This window comes from Elaeis guineensis, chromosome 5 (genome assembly GCF_000442705.2).
Source record: "Elaeis guineensis isolate ETL-2024a chromosome 5, EG11, whole genome shotgun sequence".
Lineage (NCBI taxonomy): Eukaryota > Viridiplantae > Streptophyta > Magnoliopsida > Arecales > Arecaceae > Elaeis > Elaeis guineensis.
Genome location: NC_025997.2, coordinates 113,055,457 through 113,071,299, shown reverse-complemented (window position 1 = coordinate 113,071,299; position 15,843 = coordinate 113,055,457). Strand labels below are relative to the sequence as shown.

Here is a 15,843-nt window from a genome sequence, read left to right as displayed (position 1 = left end):
TTCTAGAGAGATAAACTAGATATAAAAACCTATAGAGAGAGAAAGATAGGAGAGAGAAAAAAATATATATATTTTTATTTTTTTGAATCCCTCTACTCATCTAAATAGAGAAAATAAAAGAGAAAAAAGAGAGAGCTCGCCTCCCATCCCCATTTTTCCTCTCCTCCAAGCCATGATGGTGGAATGATTTATGTCACAAATTGACATAAAAAGTATCAATTAATATCTAAATTATCTAACTTTATTAAGAAATTGATACTTGTTATTATATTTTGCAGAAGAAGAGATTATCAATAGAAAGAACAAGGAAAGAGAATTCCAACGGCGCAAATTTTATGCAAAACGGAGTTAAATTGACCCAGGAATTGAAGAATGAAGAAAGAAGACTCAATTGGGTCAAATCCGAGTCAAATCAGATCAAAATTGATCAAAAATCAACTAATTTGGTGATCTGATTAGCCGCCTGGTCCACAGCAACAGGCACATGGACCATGGACCCATCGGCGCACCATAAACCCTCCTAACAACCCTCTAAAACCTCTTAGTCCCACATCTAAAGTTTTGAAAACCTTATAACCCCCAAATGCCTATAAAAAGCCCCCAAAGGCCCTTGTTTTATGTATTCTTCCTTCCGATCAAGCTTGTAACCCTAGATAGTGGGATTTTTAGCTCTCTTCTCAAGCCTCGAGCTTTGAGGTTTTTGTAATAAATTTTTTTTATATAAAATCTTATTTTTATGCAATTTCATCTCTTTACATTATGCAATTTATTTTTCTTGCAATTAGGATAGTTTAATTTATGCAATTTAATTTTATGCAATTAGGTTAGTTTAAATTATGCAGTTTAAATTTATGCAATTAGGATAGTTTAATTTATAAAATTAGGATAGTTTATTTTTTTGTATTTAAATTTTGCAAGTAGATTTAGATCATGTCTAGCTAAGCATCCCTTCTAGGGTTTGCGATGAAGCTAGATCATGAGTAGGGATTTTACATAGGGTTCTTTCTTTTTCTTAGGGTTTCTTTTTCTTCCTCTTTTGCCAAGAATTTTTGATGAACTACAGTTGGGTCAGAGTCCCTTCATAGTTCATGCTTGATTCAGTGCATAGGAGGAGAAAATCCTAAGAGATCCTAGTTACTACTCCCCTGTAAAGAATCTTGATGGGTTATCGTTGGGCCTTAGTCCCTTCATAATCTATGCTTGGGAAAGACAAGAGGAGTAGTCGTTAGGATCAATAAGAAAAATTCTAGGTAGAATTTTCTAATCTAGATCTAGTGGATTCAAAAACCTTAGATCCTTAGTCTTATTGTCTTTAGCAAACAACTTTCGATTTTTGTTAAAGCTCGCTTGAGCATAGATTTGAAAATCATTTTTAAACCAAGTCTCTGTGGGATCGACCCGTACTCGCTGGTCGTGCTACTCTGCACACCGTGCGCTTGCGGTTTTATTTACAAATTTTAAGATTTGCACATCAAGTTTTTGGCGCCGTTGCCGGGGATTTGGCGTTTTAAATTGTTTTCAAATATTTGTTCTTCGTGCGTTATAACTCTCTTTCTTTTTCCTTTAGGTTTCTATATTTAGTTGGTGATTGCTGGAAAACTCAGGTATGCTTCTAATTTCTCTTTTATTATTTTTAGTTAATTACTTTTCCTTTAGACCTAATCATTTGAATTTACTTAATCACAAAAAAAAAATAATAAAATAAAACAAAACAAAAGATATTTCATAATCGTGAAGTAAAATATCAAAATTAAAAAAAAAAATTCTAAATTAAAATCTTTTACATTCTTGGTCATCTTGTTTATTTGCATTTGTATTTTTATAATTAATCTAAGGGCATCAACCCATTAACAAGATAAGGTGGGGATTTCATTACCCTTCCTTAGCCCAAAAACCATCTCCATCATATTGCATTACCTAGACCTTTAATCTTAAAATCAATTAGACGTCAACCTTAAGGAATTCGAGCTCAATAGGACAAGGAACCCTAAGAGTTCTACCAAGTTTGAGTTGTTTGATTAGTTGGTGTCTAGGCAAGTCCCTGAGGGTGGTTTGTTAAATTGGTTCAGTTGCTGGCCTGGCCAACTCGTTTGGTGTCTAGAAAGGCAACGATGAGTGAACCTCCCACCTCTTATACTTATCTAGCTAACTAGTTGATCAATCTCCACTTGGAAGGCTTGAAGGGTCATCTTGGAACAAGTTAGGAGCTGTCTAGATTTAGGTTAACCCTAGGATAGATTGAGTTTAATTTATTGTTTCACTTGTTTGGAAAAAAAAAATGTATAAACATCGAGAACCGTACACCTCGTGTGTGGAGAAGAGTGTCGGGTCGTCTAGTTAGAATTGAGTCAATTCCTGTTGTTCCAATGGCTGAACCAATCCAACCCATAACCCTTAAGGATTTGTGTTATCCAGTTGGCTCCATCCAACCATCTTGTATCAGGTTGCCACAACCCACAGCTAACAATTTTGAAATCAAACCTCAAATCATAAATATGCTTCCAAAATTCACAGGATTAGAGGATGCTTATATATTTATTAGATATTTATTAGAGAATTTGAGGAGGTATGTGCAACCATGAAACTGCAATTAACAGAGGATGAGGTCAAACTTAGATTAATCAACTTTGCCCTTAAGGACAATGCTAAGAAGTGGCTTTATAGTCTGCCAAACTATTCTGTCACTACCTGGGAGGGCTTTGTGAGAACATTTTTAAAAAAATATTTTCTCCATCATAAAACAGCTAGGATTAGGAATGAAATAAATCAATTTTACCAACTAGCTGGTGAATTATTTTGGAAGTACTTTGATCGTTTCAAGAATCTTTTGACCCAATGCCCACACCATGGAATAGAAACTTAGAGACTATGCCAGATCATCTATGAGGGGTTAGATTCAAACTCAAGAACCATGCTAGAGTCCATGTGCCAAGGCCAATTTATGGACAAAGAAACTACTGAAGCTTGGCAATTCTTAGAAGACCTAGCCGAGAAAAATTTACAGTGGGAAACAACTAGGGAACCTAATAAAGCTACACCTTCAAGAGGAGGAATGCATCAAATTCAACCAACCCTAGCATCAGAGGCCAAGATTGCAACCTTAACACGTAGATTGGAAGCCTTAGAATTACAGAGACCAGCCAATGTAAATCAAATATCTGCACCCATGTGTAAAGGGTGCAATGCACCAGACCATGTCTTAGAAGAATGTTCCTACTCGAATGAGGGTGCACAGGTGAATGCCACCTATCAAGGACCATTGAACAATCCTTATGCACCCACATATAACCCAGGTTGGAGGAATCACCCGAATTTCTCATGGTCCCAGAATCCTAATGTAGGCAATCCAAATTTCAATCAGCAAAATCTAAGGTCCAACCTAGTAATGAACAACCCGCCAGGCTTCCATGATAATGATAAGAAAATTACCTCTTTAGAGAAAAGCCTAGAAGCCATGATGAAGACACATACCAACTTTATGCAAACCATGGGTCAACTCATAAATAATAACACCCAAGCTATAGCCCGTCTGGAAATGCAAGTAAGTCAGCTGGCTTCGACCATTAGTGAACGAGAACATGGTAGGTTACCTAGCCAACCTGAGCCAAATCCTAGGAACCAAAATGGTCCACGACCCCAACAAGGAAACCAAGTTAATGGTGTAAATGCCATTCATACCTTAAGATCAGGAAAACAAATAGACAATAAGGTAGTTGCACTTGATGATATAGATGACTCATCTGTCGAGTCACCTTCTAAAACTACTACCTTTCAACCTCAAGCACCAGAAACTGAAAATTCACCAAGTCCAGTACTTAAAAGTCCTAGAGCTCCTTTTCCAAACAGACTGAAATCCAATAAATCTGAATATTTAGACAAAATTTTAGAGGTATTTAAACAAGTCCAAGTTAATATTCCTCTTTTAGATATAATCCATCAGGTTTCAACTTATGCCAAATTTTTAAAAGATCTCTGCACTAGGAAAAGGACCACTAATGTACCAAAGAAAGCATTTTTGGCTGCAAGTGTCAGTTCATACCTATCTAGCCATGTGCCAATTAAATATAAGGACCCTGGAGCTCCAATAATTTCTTGTGCTATTGGAGAAACCAATATAAAAAAGGCCTTGCTAGATCTAGGAGCTAGTGTGAATATCCTTCCATATTCGGTGTATGAACAACTAGGATTAGAAAAACTTCAACCTACTGGGATCACATTACAGTTAGCCAATAGATCTCTCAGGATCCCTAAGGGAATGGTCGAGGATGTTCTGATAAAGGTTGAAAATTTTATTTTCCCTGTAGATTTTATTATTTTAGAGACTGAGCCAGTTGCGAATCCAAAGGACATATACCTGTCATTTTAGGAAGACCATTCTTAGCTACGGCCAATGCTGAAATCAATTGTCGAAATGGTCTAATGAAGTTATCCTTTGGGAATATGACCATTGAGCTTAATATTTTTAATTTAGAACAGGAATCCTCTTCTCATGCTGATGTCAATGTAGTCCAAGATGGTATTTATGAATCCATTGACATTAGTGATGATGAAGTCGACCTAGAGTCTAACCCCTAGTTAATCCATGAGTCTGAGGATGTCAATGAAATACTTAAAGAAAATCAGATTAATCAGGAATCGACACTTCCTACTGAACCAATCATTGAGATGGTGAACTCATCACCTAAACCATCGATAGAGGAAGCACCCATTTTAGAACTGAAGCCCCTCCCAGAACATCTCAAGTATGCATATCTAGGATCCAAAGAAACTTTGCCTGTAATTATTGCATCAGACCTAGATCCCAAGCAAGAGGAGGAGTTATTGTCAGTTCTAAAAGCAAATCAAGAGGCAATAGATTGGACCATTGCAGATATCAAAGGAATAAGCCCTTCTATAGTTCAACATAGAATATACTTAGAGGAAGAGGCTAAACCAACAAGAGAAGCCCAAAGAAGGCTTAATCCAGTTATGAAGGATGTAGTTAAAAAGGAGATTCTGAAACTCCTAGATAGTGGAATAATTTATCCTATTTCTGATAGCTCTTGGGTAAGCCCAGTTCAAGTAGTACCCAAGAAATCTGGGGTAACAGTGGTCCAAAATGATGCAAACGAACTTATCCCAACTAGGATCCAAACGGGATGGAGGGTCTGTATAGACTATAGAAAGTTGAATGCTGCGACAAGGAAAGATCACTTTCCTTTGTCATTTATTGATCAAATGTTGGAAAGACTAGCCGGACAAGAGTTTTACTATTTTCTTGATGGATACTCCGGTTACAACCAGATCCCCATAGCCGCTGAAGATCAAGAAAAGACTACATTCACCTGTCCATTTGGTACTTTTGCCTATAGACGAATGCCCTTTGGACTATGTAATGCACCGGCAACCTTCCAGAGATGCATGATCAGCATGTTTTCAGATATGATAGAATGATTTCTAGAAATTTTTATGGATGACTTTTCTGTTTTTGGCCTAACCTTCTCCGAGTGTCTGAATCACCTGCAATTAGTTCTAGAACGATGTAAGGAGAAGCACCTAGTTCTCAACTGGGAAAAATGTCAGTTTATGGTCAAACAGAGAATAGTTCTTGGCCATGTCATTTCTAAAAAGGGGATTGAAGTGGACAAGGCCAAAATAGATCTAATTGCAAGTCTTCCACCACCTAAATCTGTGAAAGAAATACGTTCATTTTTAGGTTATGCTGGATTCTATAGAAGGTTTATTGCCAACTTTAGCAAAGTAGCACGTCCACTGACTAATCTTTTGGCAAAGGATACCAAATTTGAATTTACTCATGAGTGCTTGGAATCCTTTGAATTTCTAAAAAATGCACTTGTATCAGCTCCAATCATTCATCCTCCTGTCTGGTCTGAACCATTTGAATTAATGTGTGATGCGTCCGATCATGTTGTGGGCGCAATCTTAGGTCAACGAATAAATAAGCTGCCTAGAGTGATATATTATGCAAGTAAAACCTTAAATGATGCGCAGCTTAACTACACCACAACTGAGAAGGAGTTCCTTGCCGTTGTCTTTGCTTTAGAAAAATTTAGATCTTATTTGGTTGGGACCCACACCATTGTTTACACCGATCACTCAGCCATTAGACATCTCCTAGCAAAGAAGGATGCCAAGGCACGCTTAATCAGATGGATTTTGCTCCTTCAAGAATTTGACCTAGAAATTAGGGACAAGAAAGGCACTGAGAACGTTGTAGCAGATCATTTGTCCCGAATTTCAGTCGCACCATCTAGTGAACCACCCATCAATGAATCTTTCCTAGATGAGCAACTCATGTCTGTGTCTACTGAACCCTGGTTTGCTGATATTGTAAATTATTTAGCCATAGGTAAGATACCTTCTCATTGGACTAAGCAGGATAAATATAAATTCTTTGCCCAAGTGAAGTATTTCATTTGGGATGATCCTTATCTTTTTAAACAATGTCTTGATCAAATTATTAGAAGGTGTATCCCAGATAACGAAGTCATGAATGTTTTATCTTTTTGTCATGATCAAGCATGTGGGGGTCACTTCGCGTCTAAGAAAACTGCTGCTAAGGTTCTTCAATGTGATTTTTATTGGCCCAATTTGTTTAAGGATGCTCATGAATATTGTAAAAGTTGTGCTCAATGTCAGAAAATGGGTCGAATCACCAAGCGACACATGATGCCACTCAACCCAATCTTGGTAGTTGAAGTTTTTGATGTTTGGGGGATCAATTTCATGGGACCATTTCCAAATTCCTTTGGAAATGAATATATTCTAGTAGTAGTTGATTATGTTTCAAAGTGGGTAGAAGCAATTGCATGTAGAACATCCGATAGCAAAATGGTCATTAAGTTTCTTAAAGAAAATATTCTCTCCCGTTTGGTATTCCTAGGGCAATCATTAATGATCGGGGAACCCATTTTTGTAACCGACCTTTTGCAATATTGATGAAAAAGTATAATGTCACCCACAAATTAGCCACACCATATCATCCTCAAACTAGTGGGCAAGTTGAAGTGTCAAACCGACAAATCAAACAGATCCTGGAAAAAACTGTTAGTGCCAATAGAAAGGATTGGTCTTTGAAATTAATTGATGCACTTTGGGCATACCGAACCGCTTTCAAGACCAATCTAGGAATGTCTCCTTATAGGATTGTGTTTGGTAAACCATGTCACTTGCCTATTGAGATAGAACACAAAGCCATGTGGGCCATCAAACAACTAAATACAAATTTGAACGACGCTGGAAACCATAGGAAGCTTCAATTGAATGAATTAGAAGAACTTAGAAATGAAGCTTATGAAAATGCAAGGATATACAAGGAACGAACCAAAGCATTTCATGATCAATCAATTATAAGAAAAACTTTCAATATCGGACAAAAGGTGCTCTTATATAACTCTAGATTACATCTGTTTCCAGGAAAGCTTAGGTCTAGATGGACAGGACCATTTTTAGTAAAGGAAGTCTTTTCACACGGAGCTGTTGAGATTGAAAACCCAAGTAATGGTGTTATCTTTAAAGTTAATGGTCAACGATTAAAACCATTCTTGGAATTACCTGTCAAGACTGTTGAAGATGCCATGGTTCTTTATGAACCAACTTATTCTGATTAAGTTGCTTCGACGTTTGGTCTGGCTGAAGACATAAAACTTAGCGCTTCTAGGAGGCAACCCAGCTTATTTAATTTCTAATGCTTTCTTTGTTTTCAGTTTGCTTAGGACAAATAAATTAGATAAACTCCATTGGGGACAATGTCGGTCAAATTGGGGGGAGAGCTTGAACAAAATCATGTGTTATCATTTCCTTTTCCTTCCACTATGAGTTATTTCTTGCATTTAATATATTATGTAAAAAAATAAAATATATATATATATATATATATATATGAAATAAATTAATCTATAAAAGAAATAAGAGTAAGTTAGAAAGTATTTGCTAATGTAGTGAGTCACGGAGAAGATTAGCTGGTTAGACTCTTGGTGGCGTAGGTCATTTAAAGACTATTAGCACTTTCAATTGCACATGCACACTAACAAGGTAAAGTAGGTGTTAATTGTAAGGCCAATTAAGGATTTGAGTATTATTTAAATTAGATAATTTTTTCTACACCCCAATTGAAGAAATTTGAATTTAAAGAAAGAGCTACCTGCCTGAAATAAAATACAAAACATAGAGTAAATATGGATTGCCCTAAGCCTAGTAATCGGGTCTCTTCACCTAAGTCAAGTGTTGAGATTCGCATCAAACGGTGGTGGGAAGGCCAGGATGCTCAGCAAAAAAAAAAAAAAAAAATAGTGTGAAAGCTACCTTAGTTCTTTGTTTAATCTGGGGTGTATAAAAAATTAATCGAACTAAGTTATGAAAAATGATACAATTGGCCTGTACAAGTTAATACTAAAATACTAAGTTAGTTATCACTCACATAAGTGCTATAAAACTTTAAGTGTACTCTAAGAAAGCTTCTAAGTAGACTGACTACCAATTCTAATTCGAAGCTCGTTACTTAGTAATACTAAAAAACTTCTTGAATTTCGATCTTAAATTAATTTGCAAAGGAAGGATCTTTTTGAAATATGATCTTATTTTGGTACATTGCTAAGGGACTAGCAATGATTAAGTTGGGGGGTGTGATTTATGTCACAAATTGACATAAAAAGTATCAATTAATATATAAATTATCTAACTTTATTAAGAAATTGATACTTGTTATTATATTTTGCAGAAGAAGAGATCATCAATAGAAAGAACAAGGAAAGAAGATTCCAACGGCGTAAATTTTATGCAAAACGGAGTTAAATTGACTCAGAAATTGAAGAATGAAGAAAGAAGACTCAATTGGGTCAAACCCGAGTCAAATCAGATCAAAATTGGTCAAAAATCAACTAATTTGGTGATCTGGTTAGCCGCCTGGTCCACAGCAACAGGCGCATGGACCATGGACCCATCGGCGCACCATAAACCCTCCTAACAATCCTCTAAAACCTCTTAGTCCCACATCTAAAGTTTTGAAAACCATATAACCCCCAAATGCCTATAAAAAGCCCCCAAAGGTCCTTGTTTTATGTATTCTTCCTTCCGATCAAGCTTGTAACCCTAGATAGTGGGGTTTTTAGCTCTCTTCTCAAGCCTCGAGCTTTGAAATTTTTGTAATAAATTTTTTTTATATAAAATCTTATTTTTATGCAATTTCATCTCTTTACATTATGCAATTTATTTTTCTTACAATTAGGATAGTTTAATTTATGCAATTTAATTTTATGCAATTAGGTTAGTTTAAATTATGCAGTTTAAATTTATGCAATTAGGATAGTTTAATTTATAAAATTAGGATAGTTTATTTTTCTGTATTTAAATTTTGCAAGTAGATTTAGATCATGTCTAGCTAAGCATCCCTTCTAGGGTTTGCGATGAAGCTAGATCATGAGTAGGGATTTTACATAGGGTTCTTTCTTTTTCTTAGGGTTTCTTTTTCTTCCTCTTTTGCCAAGAATTTTTGATGAACTACAGTTGGGTCAGAGTCCCTTCATAGTTCATGCTTGATTCAGTGTATAGGAGGAGAAAATCCTAAGGGATCCTAGTTACTACTCCCCTGTAAAGAATCTTGATGGGTTATCGTTGGGCCTTAGTCCCTTCATAATCTATGCTTGAGAAAGACAAGAGGAGTAGTCGTTAGGATCAATAAGAAAAATTTTAGGTAGAATTCCCTAATCTAGATCTAGTGGATTCAAAAACCCTAGATCCTTAGTCTTATTGTCTTTAGCAAACAACTTTCGACTTTCGATTTTTGTTAAAGCTCGCTTGAGCATAGATTTGAAAATTATTTTTAAACCAAGTCTCTGTGGGATCGACCCGTACTCGCTGGTCGTGCTACTTTGCACACCGTGCGCTTGCGGTTTTATTTACAAATTTTAAGATTTGCACATCATGGAACCTCGGCCAGTGGCCAACAGTAGCAACCGACATCAAGGAGGAAATGACCTCGACAGTGGCCAGAACTACCGATGGTCAACAAAATAAAAAAAATAAATTTAGAATAGGGGAGATCCCATTCCCTCATAAATCCGGCACTTGGCCGGTTCTAACCCACTACATCGGTGGTCTAAAAATCAAAATAAGGTGGAGAGAGGGATTTGAGGTCACTTACCTTAATATCTGATGGTGAATCGATGAGGACTTGCCGTGTATGCTCAATAAAAACTCAAGAAGTGTTTGCCAAATTACACCGATGTTGATTGACTTGGGATGGGGTGACTAAAGGGTGGAGAAGACCCCTTCTTATAGACCCAAAATACTAGGATTAGTATACCCTAAGGCCCTTTTCCCAATCAGAATAGGAGAAGAAGAAGACTCCCATTAGGAGTCTTAATGGGAGTCTTCCTTCACTCTCTCACATGCACAATGAATGAACTCCCTTTTATTGGATACTTTAAAATTTGTGCATAAAAAATAAAGGGATGGATCCTTACATTCTCCCTCTTAAAATAATTTTATTCTCAAAATTAACTTACTTGGGGCACAAACTTCAAAAGTACATATCCACCATATCGTTCTTGTGATCCTAAGTAATTTACATCTCAGAGTACTTACTTCACAAGTTTCTCAACATAAAGAAAATGTGGCATTCCGAAACTTGATCTTTCATTTTACAATACATACCAAATTCTTTTATTCTCTCTCAAAGAAACATTAGCCTCTCGACTTTAGATTAAAATATCATAATTGCTTGCCCTTAAAATTTATTACTTTTGATTTTTTTGATTCGAAAAATACTATTGTCATAATCCACCTTTAGTAGAAGGCTTGAGTATCAGTAGCCTTAATATTTCTACTCTTAACATCTTCTATATTTAATAGTTAGACTTTTATTTTAGGAAAACCTCAAGCCTCTTAAAATAGATGGAAGCAATAGTGTCAGGGCTTGAAGAAGGAGATCACAACATTCTAGATTTAAGCCCAACCATCAATCCATTAATGCTAAATTTGAGATGGTCAAAATCCTCCTCAGGGTTGTCAATAGTGAAAATTAAATCTAGATTAACCAAAGGATTTGCAATATTTCATTTTCATCTATCAACAAAATCCTTCTTAGCTAAGTCAAGTCTTCCATTATGATAACTTTTGAATCAAAGGACAATATTTTTCATCAGCTAGAACCACCACACTTTCACTATACACTTTGATCTAAATTTTATTGAATTCTATAGGTTTATTAGATGAATTCTACAGAATTCTATAGTATCACTTGAAATCTTATCCCTTAAATGTTAAACTCACAGAAGTATCTCAAACTAATTTCTCTACTCAATTCAATATCAGCAGTAAGATACTTTAGATCTGCTCGTAAGTCTAACTTTGACTAGAAATTTAACACATCTTAAATATCTCAAATAAATATAGAAAAAATTTAGTAAGCCTATCCAAAGATAATATTTTAAATTATCAAAGATTCCACTAAGATGCTTATCTTATGTCCAATTGATAAAATCAAATCTATCAATAGAATCAAATATACATTTCTTCTACATGCCAGTTTCATACTTGTTCCTCTTAGAAGTTCGATTCTCAAAAAATATTTCTTTATGATACTATAATTTTTTTTAGGCTCTATCCGAAACAACTTTTTACTGGTAAAGCCCAAATTATAATGATCAAATAATTAACATTAAAATTAGAAAAGTCATCATGATTTTCATCCATATCAATATTAGAATTCCAAAATCATCTAAATAATAATTGACTAGATACATTTAGTACAACACAATATATCAATATATCCTACTTTATTTCAGGGTCAACAACTCTTATATTTAAGTCAAACCCTACTTATTAAAATCCAAGACATAACTCATCAAGTCTGCAAAATAAATATGAGAATATAATCTAATTATATTTTTTTTTAAATTATGAATGTCATGCCCTGAACCCAGCACCTGGGTTAGCGATGCAATAGACACACACTTCCTAGGGCATGACCTTAAAGAACATGCAAGACCTTAAAATTTATTATAATTTCAAAATCTCATGAACATTGTTGATCTCAATTCATAATAAATATTTCATATTAACAAATATCAAATCTTGTACAATTAATAAAACTCGATCATCCAACTGATATTACTGATGTCCTATCTAATTAATTCTTTTCAATCAAGATCTAAACCTTAGCCAAGTGCAAGCATCCTATAACTTTGAAAAGAAAAGAAAAGAATAGAGTGTGAGCTTTACAGCCCAATGAGAATCTTCATACATTCACATCAATATAATAATATAATTTAGAATTAGTAATAAGTGTAGAGTATGAAATTTTATACCAAATATCCAGAATAAATCAAATATCTATATAAATATGTATCAAATATCTGTTTGGTCAAAAAAAATATATCACGACATACCAACAAGTGGAGTTCTTTATTCAGCATTAGTTTCATGTATCTTATCATCCCTTTCTCTTATAATAATTTTAGATTTCTTAATCTTTTTTTTTCTAATTTTAGTCTAACCAAGATCATGCCCCAGTCCAAGACTGATCAAATTCCTATACATAAATCCATAGAGGCTATCCTAGGTATAAGCTCCTAGAGGCTATCCCATATATAAGCTTATGGAGGTTGTTTCAAGCATATATTTTTAGTCGGTCATCCCAAGCATAAACCCTTGGAGGCTATCCCATACATAAACCCATGAAAACTGTTCCAAGCATAAGCTCTTGACCAACTATCCCACACATAATTTCATGAAGGTTGTCTCAGGCATAAGCTCCTAACCAGCAGCTATCCACATAATGAGGTAAAGTCCAAATCATATATTTTTCATCTAATTATTACATGTTAATTTCAAAACATTAGTTTCCATTTATAGATGATCAAGATAAGCATATCGTAAACATGTAATCATGTCATCAATCATTGATTTATATATATAGTTAACACATAATATACTCATACCGAAAAATTATATACAATTAATAGTATCTCAAACAAGATAAATCCATCAACATAAATCCAATGATATAAATCTAATAGTACAAATAACATATATAATGGTGATCATGTATAGAACTTCTTATCTGTACCGATTTCAGACTCAAGCATAATAATTGATCAACCCCTCGATCCATGAACTCAAGGTCAAGGCTTTTCACTTGACACTTTATACAGATAATTACATCTCTACATAATCAAGGTCCATCATAGACGATCATGAACAGTAAAAATTATGAAAAACACTTAAACATTATAGGTCCAAGACCCATCCTATGATCAACCAATTGATCCAAATTTACCTAAATACCTAAACCTCCACTGGTCTATAAAATCTCTAGAGAGAGATATCCATGGAGAGAAAGAGAAATTCTAGAGAGATAAACTAGATATAGAAATTTATAGAGAGAGAAAGATAGGAGACAGAAAAGAGGAGAAATTATTTTTATTTTTTTGAATCCCTCTACTCATCTAGAGAGAGAAAAGAGAGAAAATAAAAAATAAAATAGAGAGAGAAGAGAGATAGCTCTCTCTCTCTCGCTCTTCTCTTCTTCTTTAAAATAGAACTCCCCTTCCCCCTCCCCCCATTATTCCTCTCCTTCATGCCATGATGGTGGAACCTTGGTTGGCAGCCAACAGTGGCATACGACATCGAGGAGGAGATGATCCCAGAAGTGGCCACAATTGCCAACAGTCGGCAAAACAAAAGAAGAAAAAATATAAAAAAATAAACTTGAAAGAGGGAAGATTCCATTCCCTCACAAATCTAGCACTTGGCCGGTTCTAACCCACTGCACTAGTAGTGGTCTAAAAATCAAAATAAGGTGGAGAGAGGGATTTGGGTCACTCACCTTAACTTTTGATGATGAATCGATGAGGGCTTGCCATGTATGCTCTATGGAAACTTAAGAAATTTTCACTGGTGTTGATCGATTTTGGGATGGGGTAACTAGAGGGTGGGGAAGACCCCTTCTTATAGACCCAAAACCCTAGGATTAGTATGCCCTAGGATCCTTTTTTTGGTTGGAATTGGAGAAAAGGAAGACTCCCATTATGTGTTTTCTTTCAATCTCTCACCTACATAACACATGAACTCCCTTTTTTGGGTACTTTAAAATTCATGCAAAAAAAAAAGGGATAGATCCTTGCATTCTCTCTCTTAAAATAATTTTATCCTCAAAATTAACTTGCTTGAGGCACAAACTTTAAAAGTACACATCCATTATGTTGTTCTTATACTCCTAAGCCATTTACCTCTTAGAGTACTTGCTTCACAAGATCTTAATATAACGAAAATGCAGCATCAGTAAACATAACGAAAATGTAGCATCACTAAACATAATCCTTTCATTTTATAGTACATATCAATTTTTTTAATTCTCTTTCAAAAGAGCATTAGCCTCTAAAATATAGATTAAAATATCATAATCGCTTGTCCTTAAAATTTATTACTTTTGATTTGTTTCACTCGAAAAATACTATTGGCCCAATCTACCTTAGTAGAAGGCTTGAGTATCAATAGCCTTCTTTCTTCTCTTAACATCTTCTATGTTTTTAATTAGACTTTTATTTTAGAAAAATCTCAAGGCTCTTAAAATAGATGGAGTAACAGTGTCAAAGCTTGAAGAAGGAGATCACAACATTGCATATTTAGGCCTAATCATCAATCCAATAATGCTAAATTTGGGATGCTCAAAATCCTCCCTAGGGTTGTCAGTAGTGAAAATTGCCTCTAGATTAACCAAAGGATTTGCAATGTTTCATTTCTTTCTATCAATAAAATCCTTTTTAGCTAACTTTAGTCTTCCATTATGATAACTTTTGAATCAAAAGACAATGTTTGTAATCAATTCGAACCACCATACTTCCACTATACACTTTGATCTAAATTTGTCGAATTTTGTTGGTTTGTCAAATAAATTCTAACAAGAATACTGCTTTATATTGGAATCTAAAAAAAAATCCAACCTTTCAAATTTTTGAGAGAACTGGAACAAAACTTTTAACTTTCTTTATTCTTACTATGCCTCAAGAATTCCACATCAAGATTAACCTCATCCACTTTCCATGTTTGAAGCCCCTCGCATATGCTTCATCACTTATCTAGAATCCCATAAGTCTAGAATGAATTTGAAGTGACTTAACCCTAGATTCACTTGATTATCAATTAGACAATTCCTAACTGATCTTTTTTTTTAGAAGGATTAACTTCAAATCTCAACAAATTAGAAAAGTTCACATTAGTATCTCTATTAGTAGAATTAACTGATTATTTCATATAGAGCTTCCTTCACCATGCTCCTTACTATCAATCGATAAACTCACTTGAAATCTCATCTCTTAAATGTTAAACTCATAGAAGTATCCCAAACTAATTTCTCCACTCGATTCAATGTCAGCAGTAAGATACTTTAGATCTGCTCATAGGTCTAACTTTGACTAGAAATTTAACATATCCTAAATATCTCCAATAAATATAGAAAAAATTAAGTAAGCTGATCCAAAGATGATATTTTAAATTATCAAAGATTTCACTAAGATGCATATCTCATGTCCAATTGATAAAATCAAATCTATCAATAGAATCAAATATACATTTCTTCTACATGCTAGTTTCATACTTGTTCCTCTTAGAAGTTTTATTATTTAAGAATATTCCTTTATGGTACTATAATTTTTTTTTAGGCTGTATCCTAAATAATGTCTTACTATAGTAAAACCTAAATTATAATAATCAAATAATTAACATCAAAATTAAAAAAATCATCATGATCTTCATCCATATGAAGTTTAAAATTTCAAAATTATCTAAATAATAATTGACTAGATACATCCAGCACAACACAACATATCAATAAATCATACT

At 34.5% G+C, this 15,843-nt stretch overlaps 1 non-coding gene across 1 annotated transcript; it reads right to left on the bottom strand.

The window, feature by feature from the left end:
• Positions 1–2,746: 2,746 nt before the first annotated feature.
• Positions 2,747–2,853, bottom strand: LOC140858294 (small nucleolar RNA R71). The gene has a single exon (XR_012141860.1). It is a non-coding gene; the product is annotated as a small nucleolar RNA R71 (small nucleolar RNA).
• Between the last annotated feature and the right edge of the window lie 12,990 nt (positions 2,854–15,843).